Source organism: Arvicola amphibius, chromosome 1, assembly GCF_903992535.2.
Source record: "Arvicola amphibius chromosome 1, mArvAmp1.2, whole genome shotgun sequence".
In the NCBI taxonomy this organism is placed as follows: Eukaryota; Metazoa; Chordata; class Mammalia; order Rodentia; family Cricetidae; genus Arvicola; species Arvicola amphibius.
The window spans coordinates 95,265,197-95,278,156 of record NC_052047.1 but is presented as its reverse complement, the minus strand read 5'-3'; the positions used below and the strand labels follow the sequence as shown (position 1 = coordinate 95,278,156).

The 12,960-nt window shown below is 42.7% G+C and overlaps 1 pseudogene; it reads right to left on the bottom strand.

The window, feature by feature from the left end:
* Positions 1–2,203: 2,203 nt before the first annotated feature.
* Positions 2,204–6,507, bottom strand: LOC119800695 (annotated as a pseudogene).
* Positions 6,508–12,960: the final 6,453 nt, after the last annotated feature.

Here is a 12,960-nt window from a genome sequence, read left to right as displayed (position 1 = left end):
TATCTCCATCCATCGCCAGGTGAAGGTTAAGGCTCACAGTGAGCCCGTCCATGCTGTAGAGTTCACATTCATTGCCGGTGTCCTTGGTTTCTCAGTCCTCCTCCACTGTCAGCCGTATTCAGAGAGCCTGGTTTGGTCCCCTGTTCCATCAGTTCCATTCCAACTAGGCTTTGTAGTCTCCCGTTAGATCTGTCACACTGTCTCAATGGGTAAAGGCACTCCTCACGGTCCTGACTTCCCAATTTTTAATGGAAACTAACATCTCAAAATTTCCTTAAAGGTTGAAGACACAAAGCCGGAAGGATTACTTAGTGCAAATTATGACGATGGCGATGTGTCCCAGCCTACCGCCAATACTGAATTACCATCATGTCCAGGTACAAGTGACAGAGGTGACACTCTTTGGGCATCTGAGAAAATTACCCTATAGGACACCACCCTGGATCCCACAGGTTCTTTAGGACTTACACTGGGCATGAAAGGGGGAGCCCTCATGCTGATGCTGAGCTTGCTCCTGGTAGACACACTGGTGACACCATGGATCCTCTGCAACATTATTCTTTTGACAGTTTTAAACATTTGGAATGTTTATGAAAAAAATCACAACCAAAACTTTTGTTACACTTAGAGGCCCTCTGGTTTCTCCACAATGATCGTGATTATGCTTAACTTGGGTTCCCATGGTTAAGTCTTAAAAACAACCATCTTGAAAGGAAAAAAAAAAACTAAACCCACCACCGTTTAACTTGTTTTAATGTTTCTTCATAAAAAGTGAAAATGCTAAAGTACACACGAGGAATAATCATAATTTTGTAGCTAAATTTATAGATACGGGCTTATAAATTTAAAACATCTTCTGGTTTAAAAACTAAATCTGGTCATCATTGCAGCTCTGCAGGTCTCTTTAGTAGGTCTGATCTCTAAGTTCCTGACGGTGCTCACCTTTATCCATTGATGCAGGTCCTCCAGGTCTACCTCTTCTTCCTGAGAACTGTTCCATCAATGGTCCACAAGGACCCCCAGGACCACGTCGTGTTCCTCCACCAAAGCCACCTCGGTCCAAGCTATGGGCACCTCAGAAGCCACCACTATCTCCACCAACTCAGGACATTTCTCCAGGACCACTAAAGTCCATTACTCTGCCTCTTCCTCCGTGCATGCCACCAGAGCAGCCTCACCAGGTGAAAACAGACAGGCCAATTATAAAGGTTATTCTCTGCTCACTACACACACACTCACACACACACACACACACATACACATAAAGCTGAGCAGGTCCCCTTTTAAGATTCTCAAACACTGGACTTTGATTCAAACAGATATGAAGCAAAGGTTACACGATATCAGTGGATATAGTGATAAAATTTTTCTGAGCAAATAAATATTTAGGGACTATAAATCAAGACCCTGGCATTAACAGATAAGTTCTTCTAAAGTGAATATAAATCAGTGAAATTTTTAATGGAAACTTACATCTCAAAATTTCCTTAAAGGTTGAAGAAACAAAGCCGGAAGGATTACTTCTTGGAAATTATGACAATGGCGATGTGCCCCAGCCTACAGCCAATACTGAATTACCATTATATCCAGGTACAAGTGACAGAGGTGACACTCTTTGGGCATCTGAGAAAATTACACTTTAGGACACCACCCTGGATCACACAGATTCTTTAGGACTTACACTGGGCATGAAAGGGGGAGCCCTCATGCTGATGCTGAGCTTGCTCCTGGTAGACACACTGGTAACACCATCGATCCTCTGCAACACTATATTTTTTTTTTTTGGTTTTTTAAAGACAGGGTTTCTCTGCAGCTTTTTTTTAGAACCTGTCCTGGATCTAGCTCTTGTAGACCAGGCTGCCCTCGACCTCACAGAGATCCGCCTGCCTCTGCCTCCCCAGTGCTGGGATTAAAGGCCTGCACCACCACCGCCCAGCTGCAACATTATTCTTTTGACAGTTTTAAACTTTTGGAATGTTTATGAAAAACATCACAACCAAAAATTTTGTTACACTTAGAGGCATTCTGGGTTCTCGACAATGATCCTGAATATGCTCAACAGGGGTTCCCACGGTTAAGTCTTAAAACAACCATCTTGAAAGGAAAAAAAAAAAACTAATCCCACCACCGTTAAACTTGTTTTAATGTTTCTTCATAAAAAGTGAAAATGATAAAGTACACAATCATAATTTTATGGCCAAACTATAGATATGGATTTATAAAATTAAAACATCTTATGGTATAAAAAATAAATCTGGTCATCAGTGCAGCTCTGCAGGTCTCTCTAGTAGGGCTGATCTCTAAGTTCCTGACTATTCTCACCTTTATCCATTGATGCAGGTCCTCCAGGTCTACCTCTTCTTCCTCCCAACTGTTCCATCAATGATCCAGAAGGACCCCCAGGACCACGTTGTTTTCCTCCACCAAAGCCACCTCGGTCCAAGCTACAGGCACCTCAGAAGCCACCTCTATCTCCAACAACTCGGGACATTTCTCCAGGACCACCACGGTCCATAAGCTCGCCTCTTCTTCCGTGCATGCCACCAGAGCAGCCTCACCAGGTGAAAACAGAGAGGCCCATTACAAAGGTTATTCTCTGCTCCCTATACCCCCCACACATATAAACCTGAGCAGGTCCCCTTTTAAGATTCTCAAATACTGGACTTTGATTCAAACAGAAATAAAGCAAAGGTTACAAGATATCAGTAGATATAGTGATAAAATTTTTCTGAGCAAATAAATATTTGGGGACTCTAAATCAAGACCCTGGCATTAACAGATAAGTTCTTCTAAAGTGAATATAAATCAACCTTTAAATTTCCTTAAAGGTTGAAGAAACAAAGCCGGAAGGATTACTTCTTGCAAATTATGACAATGGCGATGTGTCACAGCCTACAGTCAATCCTGAATTACCATCATGTCCAGGTACAAATGACAGAGGTGACACTCTTTGGGCATCTGAGAAAATTACACTTCATGACACTACCCTGGATCACACAGATTCTTTAGAACTTACACTGGGCATGGAAGGGAGAGTCCACATTCTGATGCTGAGCTTTCTCCTGGTAGCCACACTGGTGACACCATGGATCCTCTGCAACATTATTCTTTTGACAGTTTTAAACACATGGAATGTTTATGAAAAATATCACAACCATGAACTTTGTTCCAATTAGGGGCCCTCTTGGCTGTCCACAATGATACTGAATAATCTCACAAGGGGTTCCCAATGTTAAAACAAACATTTTTGAAAGAAAAAAAACTTCAAACCACCAAGGTTTAACTTGTTAATTTTAATGTTTCTTCATAAAAGGTGAAAATGCTAAAGAATACACGAGGAATAATCATAAATTTGTGGCCAAACTTATAGATATTGATTTATAAATTTAAAACATCTTCTGGTTTAAAAACTAAATCTGCAGGTCTCCCTAGTAGGGATGATCTCTAAGTTCCTGACGGTGCTCGCCTTTATCCAATGATGCAGGTCCTCCAGGTCTACTTCTTCTTCCTGAGAACTGTTCTATCAATGGTCCAGAAGGACCCCCACGACCACGTCGTGTTCCTCCACCGATCCCACCTCGGTCCAATCTATGGGCACCTCAGAAACCACCTCTATCTCCAACAACTCGGGACATTTCTCCAGGACCACCACAGTCCATAACTCTGCCTCTTCCTCCGTGCATGCAACCAGAGCAGTCTCACCAGGTGAAACCATAGAGGCCCATTACAAAGGTTATTCTCTGCCCCCTACCCACCCACACACATTAAAGCTGAGCAGGTCCCCTTTTAATATTCTCTAACACTGGACTTTGATTCAAACAGAAATGAAACAAAGGTTACACGATATCAGTGGATATAGTGATAAAATTTTTCTGAGCACATAATTATTTGGGGACTATAAATCAAGACCCTGGCATTAACAGATAAGTTCTTCTAAAGTGAATAAAGATCACTAAAATTTTTAATGGAAGCTAACATCTCTAAATTTCCTTAAAGGTTGAAGACACAAAGCTGGAAGGATTTCTTACTGCAAATTATGACAATTGCGTTGTTCCCCATCCTCCTGCCAACACTGAATTACCATCATATCCAGGTACAAGTGACAGAGATGACACTCTGCAGGGTTCTGAGAAAGTACACTTCCCGGCACATCCCTGGATCATACACTTTCTTTAGGACTTATACTGCGCATGCAAGGGAGTGCCCACATGCTGATGCTGAGCCTGCTCCCGGTAGCTACACTGGTGACACCATGGATCCTCTACAATATTATTTTTTTGACAGTTTATAAATATTTGTAAATTTTTGAAAAGAATCACAACCATGAACTTTGTTACAATTAGGGGCCCTCTTGGTTCTCCACCATGATACTGAATAATCTCACAAGGGGTTCCCAATGTTAACACAACCATTTTTAAAGGAAAAAAACCTCAAACCACCAACGTTTAACTTGTTAATTTTAATGTTTCTTCATAAAAGGTGAAAATACTGGCCAACATTATAGATATGGATTTATAAATTTAAAACATTTTCTGGTTTAAAAACTAAATCTGGTCATCAATCCAGCTCTGCATGTCTCTCTAGTAGGGCTGATCTCTAAGTTCCTGAAGGTGCTCGCCTTTATTCATTTACGCAGGTCCTCCAGGTCCACCTCTTCTTCCTTCCTCCTGTTCCATCAATGGTTCAGGAGGACCCCCAGTACCATATCATATTCCTCCACCAAAGCCACCTCTGTCCAACCTATGGGCACCTCCGGAGCATCTTCTCTCTCCACCTCTTCCACCTACGAACATTTCTCTAGGACCATCATGGCCCATAAATCTGCCTCTTCCTCCCTGCATGCCACCAGTTCCTCGGCCACGATCACAACAAGGAGGTAGGAAAGGTGGTGGGAGGAAGCACTCAGCCTTGGGGCGTTACTCCGTTTGCATTCTGTTTCCAGGTGATGTTCTGGTTTTCATAGCCCCATTGGGACCCTCCAATCTCCATCTTGGTGCCGGACATATCCTCCTTCACATGGGGTCCCTTGGGAGCTCCAGAGTTCTCATGGCAGAAGCCTCTTCTGTCTCTTCCAAGGCCCTTCATGTTTTTTACCCATTGGGCCCTCTGGGATGTCCTGGGCCTCTAGGACCTCCATGGAGTGGTGGTGGCATCCCTCTGCACTCATGAGGTGCCATGCCACTCCTCATCCTATTCATTGGAGACTTCTTTCGGGCAAGAGAAGCTTTAAGTTTGCTTCTTGAAAATCTCTTCCATCAAACCATTCCACAGCAGCCTTGGCAGTTGGCAGATCTTCATAGGACACTGTGGCATCCCCTTTATGCTTTCCTGTCTGCTTATCCAAATAGATGTGGATCATGACATGCCCAGTTCTCTTGTACATCTTGTCAACCCCTCCATGCTTAAAGAAGTCTGCCAGATCATGCAGAGTCACATTGTCATTTAAACCTTGCATATAAATTGATGTGTTGTCATAATCTTCATCAGGATCTATAGGAATGCCTCGATCAGGACCTGGTCCTTCATCCATGGGTCTACCGGGCTTAATGATGCCACCTTGCTCTCTAGCACCCATTCTACCATGTCCTCCACCCTGCCCACCTCTGCTCATGCCTCCACGATTAAATCCCCTTCTTCTCCTCTCCCAGTTATCAGGGCCACTCATGCTCTGTTTCTCTCCTGGTACGGAAAATCCTTCAGACTCCTGCCCCCGACACCATGTGGTGTGGTTCTGTCACAGTGAACTCTGCTGCCCGTAGCTGCTGCTGGGTTGGCTATATTGACTTGGAGCCTGGCTGTAGGATCCAGTCTGAGGGCGGTAACTAGTGGGAAGCTGCTGCCCATAGCTGCTTTGTGGACCATAGCGACTCTGCTGTCCATGGTTGCTAGGTTACCAATAGATGTTCTGCTAAGAGTAACTGCTCTGATCATAACTAGTTGGCTGTGAAGAGGAGTAGCTGGTAGGAGGATAGGATGGAGGTGTGGGGTAGCTCCCATGTACCTGGGATATCTGTAGTTACTCTGTCCATACCCTAGGCTGGGCTGGTTATAACCCCCTGTGCTAGATTTAGCTTGACTAGTTTCAGCAGGCTCGTTACCATCCTGTGGTCTTGTAGGTGCAGTGGCTGCTGGCTGCTGGCCATAGGCTGGGTGCCATATGCAGAATGAGCTGCACAAGAGGCCTGGGTTGTGGTGACTGGAGCAGTGGTGATGTCATAAGCACCAGTGCCATATCCTTGTACAGGCTGGCTGTATGCATGGGGGCAGTTGGAGTGGTATCACCAGTGGGAGGCTGTCCATAAGAAGTTGCATATGCATTCGGGCTGTAGGTGGCAGTGCTCTGAGCCTGGGTATAGCTGACATCAGTAGGTGTCCATAGGTTCCATAGCTTTGTTGCCCATATGCCTGGGTGGTCTGTGCATATCCTTGAGTTGGCTGGGCAGTGTAAGCACTGTAGCCCTACTGGGCTGCAGCTTGGCTATAGGTACTGTAATCCATGAACACCATTTTCTCACCTTCCTCCTCATTCTCTCGCCCTCGGCAACATTCTGACCCTGTTCTTGAAACCTGCTTAGAAGAGAACACAAGTGTGGTAGCTTCACTACTGATCAGGAATCTGCTCTTTTTCATGCCCCAGGTGATGCTTTCGACCCTCAGAGTGCTAATGAGTATTTCAGTGCTACCAATCCAGCTGAATACACCCACTATGCAACAAATAATCCCTCCAGGTTTCTGCCATTTTGGGAAGCAACCATGGCACTGCTCATGATATCATCCGGAATATGGTTTCTCAAATTCATGTCAACAGTGATGATGTGGGTATTCAACCTAATTTAACATGTGACATGCATTAAAATTATAAGTTTTACAAGGTAAGTTAAACCATAGCAGTGGTTTAAAATAGATGATGATATATCCACTAGAAATCCAATTCTCTTTGGCACCAATACATATGATAAATAAATTTTGTGCTATCTATAAGACTCTTTAGGCATTACCTAAAACTAGAAAAAATGCTTATCTTTTCCAATCGTATTGAAAATACATCTAACATGAAACTTGTGTTGTCTGAATGGCTAAACAGAGAAATGTAACTGTTAGATATTAGTTTCTATTTTTCTGTTTCCATACACTGTGACTTATGTGGATAGCATCACTTTGGAAATAAACACCCCCAAAGAAGCAACATGTGAGCATAACACCAATAAAATAAGACTCCACATTGTGACCACTTCTCAAATACAATGACATTCATTGTGACATGACACTACATAAGATTCTACTGGTGATGCCTCTGTTACTGCTCATCCTGATGCTGCCACCAATGATGTTCTTGATACTACTGATAATTCTTGCTTTTCTTTTTAGTTGCTGCTGAATCCTATGAGGAGCTACTGACAAAAATGACAATCCACTAGGAATATTTGACAGTATATATAAAGTCTAATGTTAAACATTTCTTGACACAGTATATATATTTCGGCATGTAAGGTTATAATAATTTTTTATTAAAATATGTTATAAAAATATTTTAAACTGTTTCTTGGTATTGTACACACTGTTGACATAATGTCTTGGTGACATGTTTAAGGAGAAATCTTCTATACATGCAGGGCCTACAGATAGGTAGAATCATTGCCAACTTTCCTTATCCAGTAGCTTGCATAGAAGGTTCTAGTACTATGCAAGCAAGCCAGCACAGATACCACATGACTTCTAAATGTCCTATATCTCAAGTGTATAGTGTGTTCAGAATCGTCCAACAATCTAATCCTCATGTGTAAATAATGACATTGACAGCAGCCTGTCATGTTTGACAGGAGCCCCGTCTGTCACAGCTCAGAGGGAACTATCTCACAGTATTGGAACCTTCGTTTAGTCAACTTAATCTCTGGGAGGAACGTTATCCATGCATGCAGGCTCCTTCATTCAGTTGTTTTACTTGGGTTTCCAAGGATGCAACTCCTTCATTAGGCTTGGTGGCAAGCCACGGTCCATGTGTAGAGGTCAGAGCATCACTTTCTGGATCATTTTCTTACCTTCTACCATGTAGTTTCCCAACACCAAACTCAACAGCATTTGGCTGGCATCAAGCACCTTCACATGCTAAACTATTTAACCAGCCCCTCAAATGGTTTTAAATGACTTCAAATGTAGTATTTTTCCAAAAGGATTTTTTCCTCCATGCTTAGTTTTGGCTAACCCTTTCCCCACCACCACACTTCTCCCATCCCTGATTAAAACTTTCCACTTGCAAGGTTTTCTTACCCCTTCCATAGTGCATTTCCTCTGCCATCCCACTTCCCTCCAGGCCTGTTCTCCTCTATGATCCATTTCATGCTTTGAGTTTTATGAGTACTCGAAATTAAAAACATTTATCTGAAAATTCAAAGCTTGCAACCACATGTAAGATAAATAATTCAATTAAAAATGGGGTACAGAATGACACAGAATTCTCAGATGAATCTCAAATGGCTGTAAAACATTTAAGGAAAGCTTCAACATCCTTAGCTATCAGAGAAATAAAAATCAAAACAACTCTAAGATACCATCTTACACCTGTAAGAATGGCTAAGATCAAACACACTAATGATAGATTATGCTGGAGAGGATTTGGAGTTAGGGGAACACTCCTCCATTGATGGTGGGAATGCGAACCTGTGCAACCACTTTGGAAATCAGTATGGTGGTTTATCAGAAAATTGGGTATTAACATACCTCAAGACCCAACAATACCATTCTTGGGCATATACCCAAAGAATGCTCAACCATACTATAAGGACATTTGTTCAACTATATTCAACACACATAGCTGGGCCACGTTCTTTTCCTTCCAGGTTCTGCTGTCAATGCACCAGCAGCTGTGCTTGGTAAACTCACACCTGGAGCCCTGTATGCTGGTCTTTCACAAAGATCCCTCTGGCATGTGCACAGGGCTCTTTGGGTGTGCCCCCTCAAGATGACCAAGCAGGAGATCAATGCTCTGTGTTACCAGCTCCAGGTATACCTGGTCCATGGCCTGGACAAGTGCAGTTGGGAGATCATTTCCCAGGTGCTCTTCACTGAGACCCACAGGGAGAGACAGGCAGGGAGAGTGTCTTAGGGCTTGGGGATTTTACAAGCATTTGCTTATTTAGGGAGGGAGAGGAATATAAGAAACACTTCTCTGTTTTATTTTTTAATGGAAAGAATGTTAATGGGAAGAAAACTGGGGAAAGGGGCCACTGAAATGGCTCAGCACCTAAGACCATTTTCCATACCAGCCTGATAACCTGAATTCCATCCCTGGAATCCATGATAGAATTAAACCAACTCCCAGATGGTGTCTGTGGTGAGGAGCTGCGGGCAGCCTTGCTTTTCATCCTGCCCAGATCCCACATGGCTAGCTTTACACTCAAAATAACAACACACAAATTGTATTCATTTAAACACTTTCTGGCCCATTAGTTTCATCCTCTTACTCACATCTTGACTATCCCATATCTAATAATCTGTGTAACACCACGAGTGGTGTCTTACTGGGAAAGATTCAGCACGTCTGACATGGTGGCTGGCTTCATGGCATCTGACTCAGAGAGGAGAGGCATGGAGATTGTCCGAGGCATGTGCCTCACTTCCTTCTTCCTGTTCTCTCTACTCCACCCACCTAAATCCTGCCCTATCAAAAAGACAAGGCAGTTTCTTTATTAACCAATGAGAGTGCTCCATCAGGTGTCCTCTGACCTCTCTATATATACCTTGTCTTTCAACACATTCAAACAGAGAGCGAGAGAAGGGGGAGGGAGGGAGGCAGGGAGGGAACGAGGGAGGGAGAGAGGGAGGGAGAGAAAGAAAGAGAGAAAGAGAGAGAAGCCAAGGAGGATCACTACTTATTGGCCTGTTCCCTATGGATTTCTCAGCCTGATTTCTTATGGGAATGAGGACCCTCTGCACAGATTGCTACTACCCACTTGCCTTGCCTACTCTATGAAAGTATTTGGTGATATGGATAATATTTAAAGAGGTAGCACTTGGGCAGAAGGACTGGTCCTAAGGGAGGAGTTTCAAAGGAGCAAGGATGCACTTGAGCAGAAACTAGACAGAAAAGCTTAACTTCAACACTACCTCACAAAATGAGAAGAATGTAATATGCCAATGGTTGCACCCAGACTTTGTTATCATCTAGCTAAATGCTGGATAGTTTTCCATTGTTACCTATTCAACAGCCATGTACTAGGACAAGCAGTAGACTCATGACAAGATCCACTATTCAGCAACCATACGATATAACCCTCCCACATCAGATGGACAGAATGTCCACACTGGTCATATTCTATACACGTGCAGTACAGGGAGCTACTGGAGCACACAGAAGGCTTATGTGTCAGACTTGGGCCAGCACTATAGGCTCTTAGGTGGAGAGCAGTGAAGACAAATTAAGCCAGAAAGACAGAGCAGTACCTGCAACCAGCCAGAGGTGAGAAAGCCACATCTGGTAGGAAGCTTCAGAGAAAGGAGTGGATGGGGCAGTTGGTGAGAGGTGAGGATGAATAACTGGACAACTTAATTGATAAGGATGGGTCAGTGGAGGCCAAGAAAACTGATACTTTTCCTAAGGCAAGAGCAAAGCAGTGACTTGGGTTTATGTGCTATTTGAGTTTTGGGCACAGAGTGCTGGCCTTATTGCCACTATCACACTTGCTCTAATTGCTATAAAATGGCTATATTGGCCGCTACCATCTTTCATTATTTCCATTCTATGACCCTGGCCGCAATCTGTTCGTGTTTTCAGGATCTGGAGCTGCAGGGTTGTTATTTTTTAGAGTATTTCCCCTTTATGATGGGGGTGCTTCTGCAGCATTCCTTGTGAAGACATCATTTGATGTATTCTTTTCAACCTAGAAAAAAGCAAGATCATTTTTTATGTATTTTGGACATTTTTAACTTTGCAATTTTTGTTTCTAAATGGGTAATTCATTATTAACTCAGATTCTATTAGTTCCTTACTATTATTTCACATATTCTGGATTCCTTTACTTTTCTTTTTTCCCTGGAGAGTTGGTTGTAAAATAGTTCTTCTATGTAGTGTCCTGTCTGAAAGTAATTTCATTGGAGCAATGTATCACCCCTGGCTTTACAATCTTTGTGCCTCCTTTACTATGGCGATAACGCAGCCTTAAGGGAAGGCTTAGAAGAAGTCACCCCACTTAAAATTGGGCTCACATTTACTCTCTATATTTTCCACTTTTGGGTCTCTCTGTTAGTTTCCATCTCCTTCAGGAAGATACTTTTCTAAGGAGCGCTGACTGAAGCACAGACAGATCTATGGGTACGACAGCCACTTTATTGGCTTGCTACTTTGGAAGAATAATAGTATTGGGTCTTTCCTTAGGCTCATGACTTATCTGTTCTCAGGATTTTCAGCTGTGTTAGGAGTGTCAGGCATGGGTTCTTTTTCGTGAAGTCTCCTTAAATACAATGAGACTGGTTTGTACTTCCGTAATATTTGTGCCAGTGTTGTACCAGAATATCTTACATGCAAGGCACTTTTTTTAGGTTTTTTTATTTACAGTTTGGTGAAATTAGTATTTACCTTGCACTTCTGGTGCACATGCACTTACCATGCATATCATGAACAGAGTTCCTTTTCATTTTTTCAAACGAATGAGAACACTTGTGTGTCACATTCGGCTTGCCACTGCCCCCCCCCATCATTCTTAGAGATAAATTCTTTTTATAATACATAACCTGGAATATTTATAAATTTTGTGATATTCTAGGTAAATATATACACACAGATCATACTAGGAATGAAATTGAACCACCTGTAATCAGTTAAAAAGGGAACATATTTCATGATGCTTCCACCTAGAGTTAAATTGAGTTTTCATAGAAAATCTAAAAAGCATGAGTCAGGATTTCATTGTCTTGTCAAAAAGAATGTTGAAAGTAGAATTGTTTGAAAAGATTTGATCCCGTCTTGTAAATGCATTACAAGCTTCCAAATGGAATATGTCAGTCATAAGGAATTGCAAATGTTTCCTATGAGCAGGATTTTGTTCTCATTGCTGTTGTTTGGGGGTATGTTTGACTAGATTCAAAGAGCCCTTTAGATGGTTTCTACTTTTTAGCTGCTCACATTGCAGTGATCAGGCAGTGCCCTTCTGTTGTGTTGATACAGCTGGCAATCTGGCTCAAGATGTTCCTATTTTTGCTTAGGGCACTGTATTTATTTTCTCCACAATCACAGCTTCCTCTGGAGCAGTAGTAACAGCTTTGAGGAAACTGACAGAGGAATGTACAAAAGCTACTGAATGAAAAAGAAGAAAAAAGAGGAGACCATGACTGCTCCTATGTATGGTGGAGGAAAGGTGAATTGTAGATGAGGACAGAACAGCCAAAGGCAGAGACACAGACATCTGGGATTGTCCAGAATGAACATGCCCAGACTGAGCCTGAGCAGCTCCATGGGGAGGGAAAAGGATTACAAGAGAGACAGAGAGGGGAACCTGGAGATGCATCCAAGTGGGCAAGAGGCCAATTAAAAGACTAATAAGGTAAAATGAACCCCTGAAGCCAAATGGCTGGATTCTATAAGGAGGAGCAGCTAGGGAAGGGAAGCCCAGGCCTGTACTGGACAAGTTGAGGGTGGGAGGCTGGATATACCATCAGTAGGACCCTGTAACAGGTAGGACCTGAGAAATGCTGGTAGATTCTTGCAGCCAGAGTCTGCTTTGATATGTTAATAAGCACCTTAGTCAATCTTTTGTCCCTGGTTGGAGGTCTAGACTTTAGCTAGTGCCCCTGTACCCAAAGAGTCTGGAATGTTTGGTTGGAGGCAACAGCCCAGCCCCTGGCATCCATAAATCTGAAGAGTTTGGACTGTTTGATATTGTCTGATTTGGATTATTGCATGGGTGGAAAGCCTTATCAACGGTGCAAACATTTTTTCAAAAACTAACAAGAGAAGAGAAGAAGAGC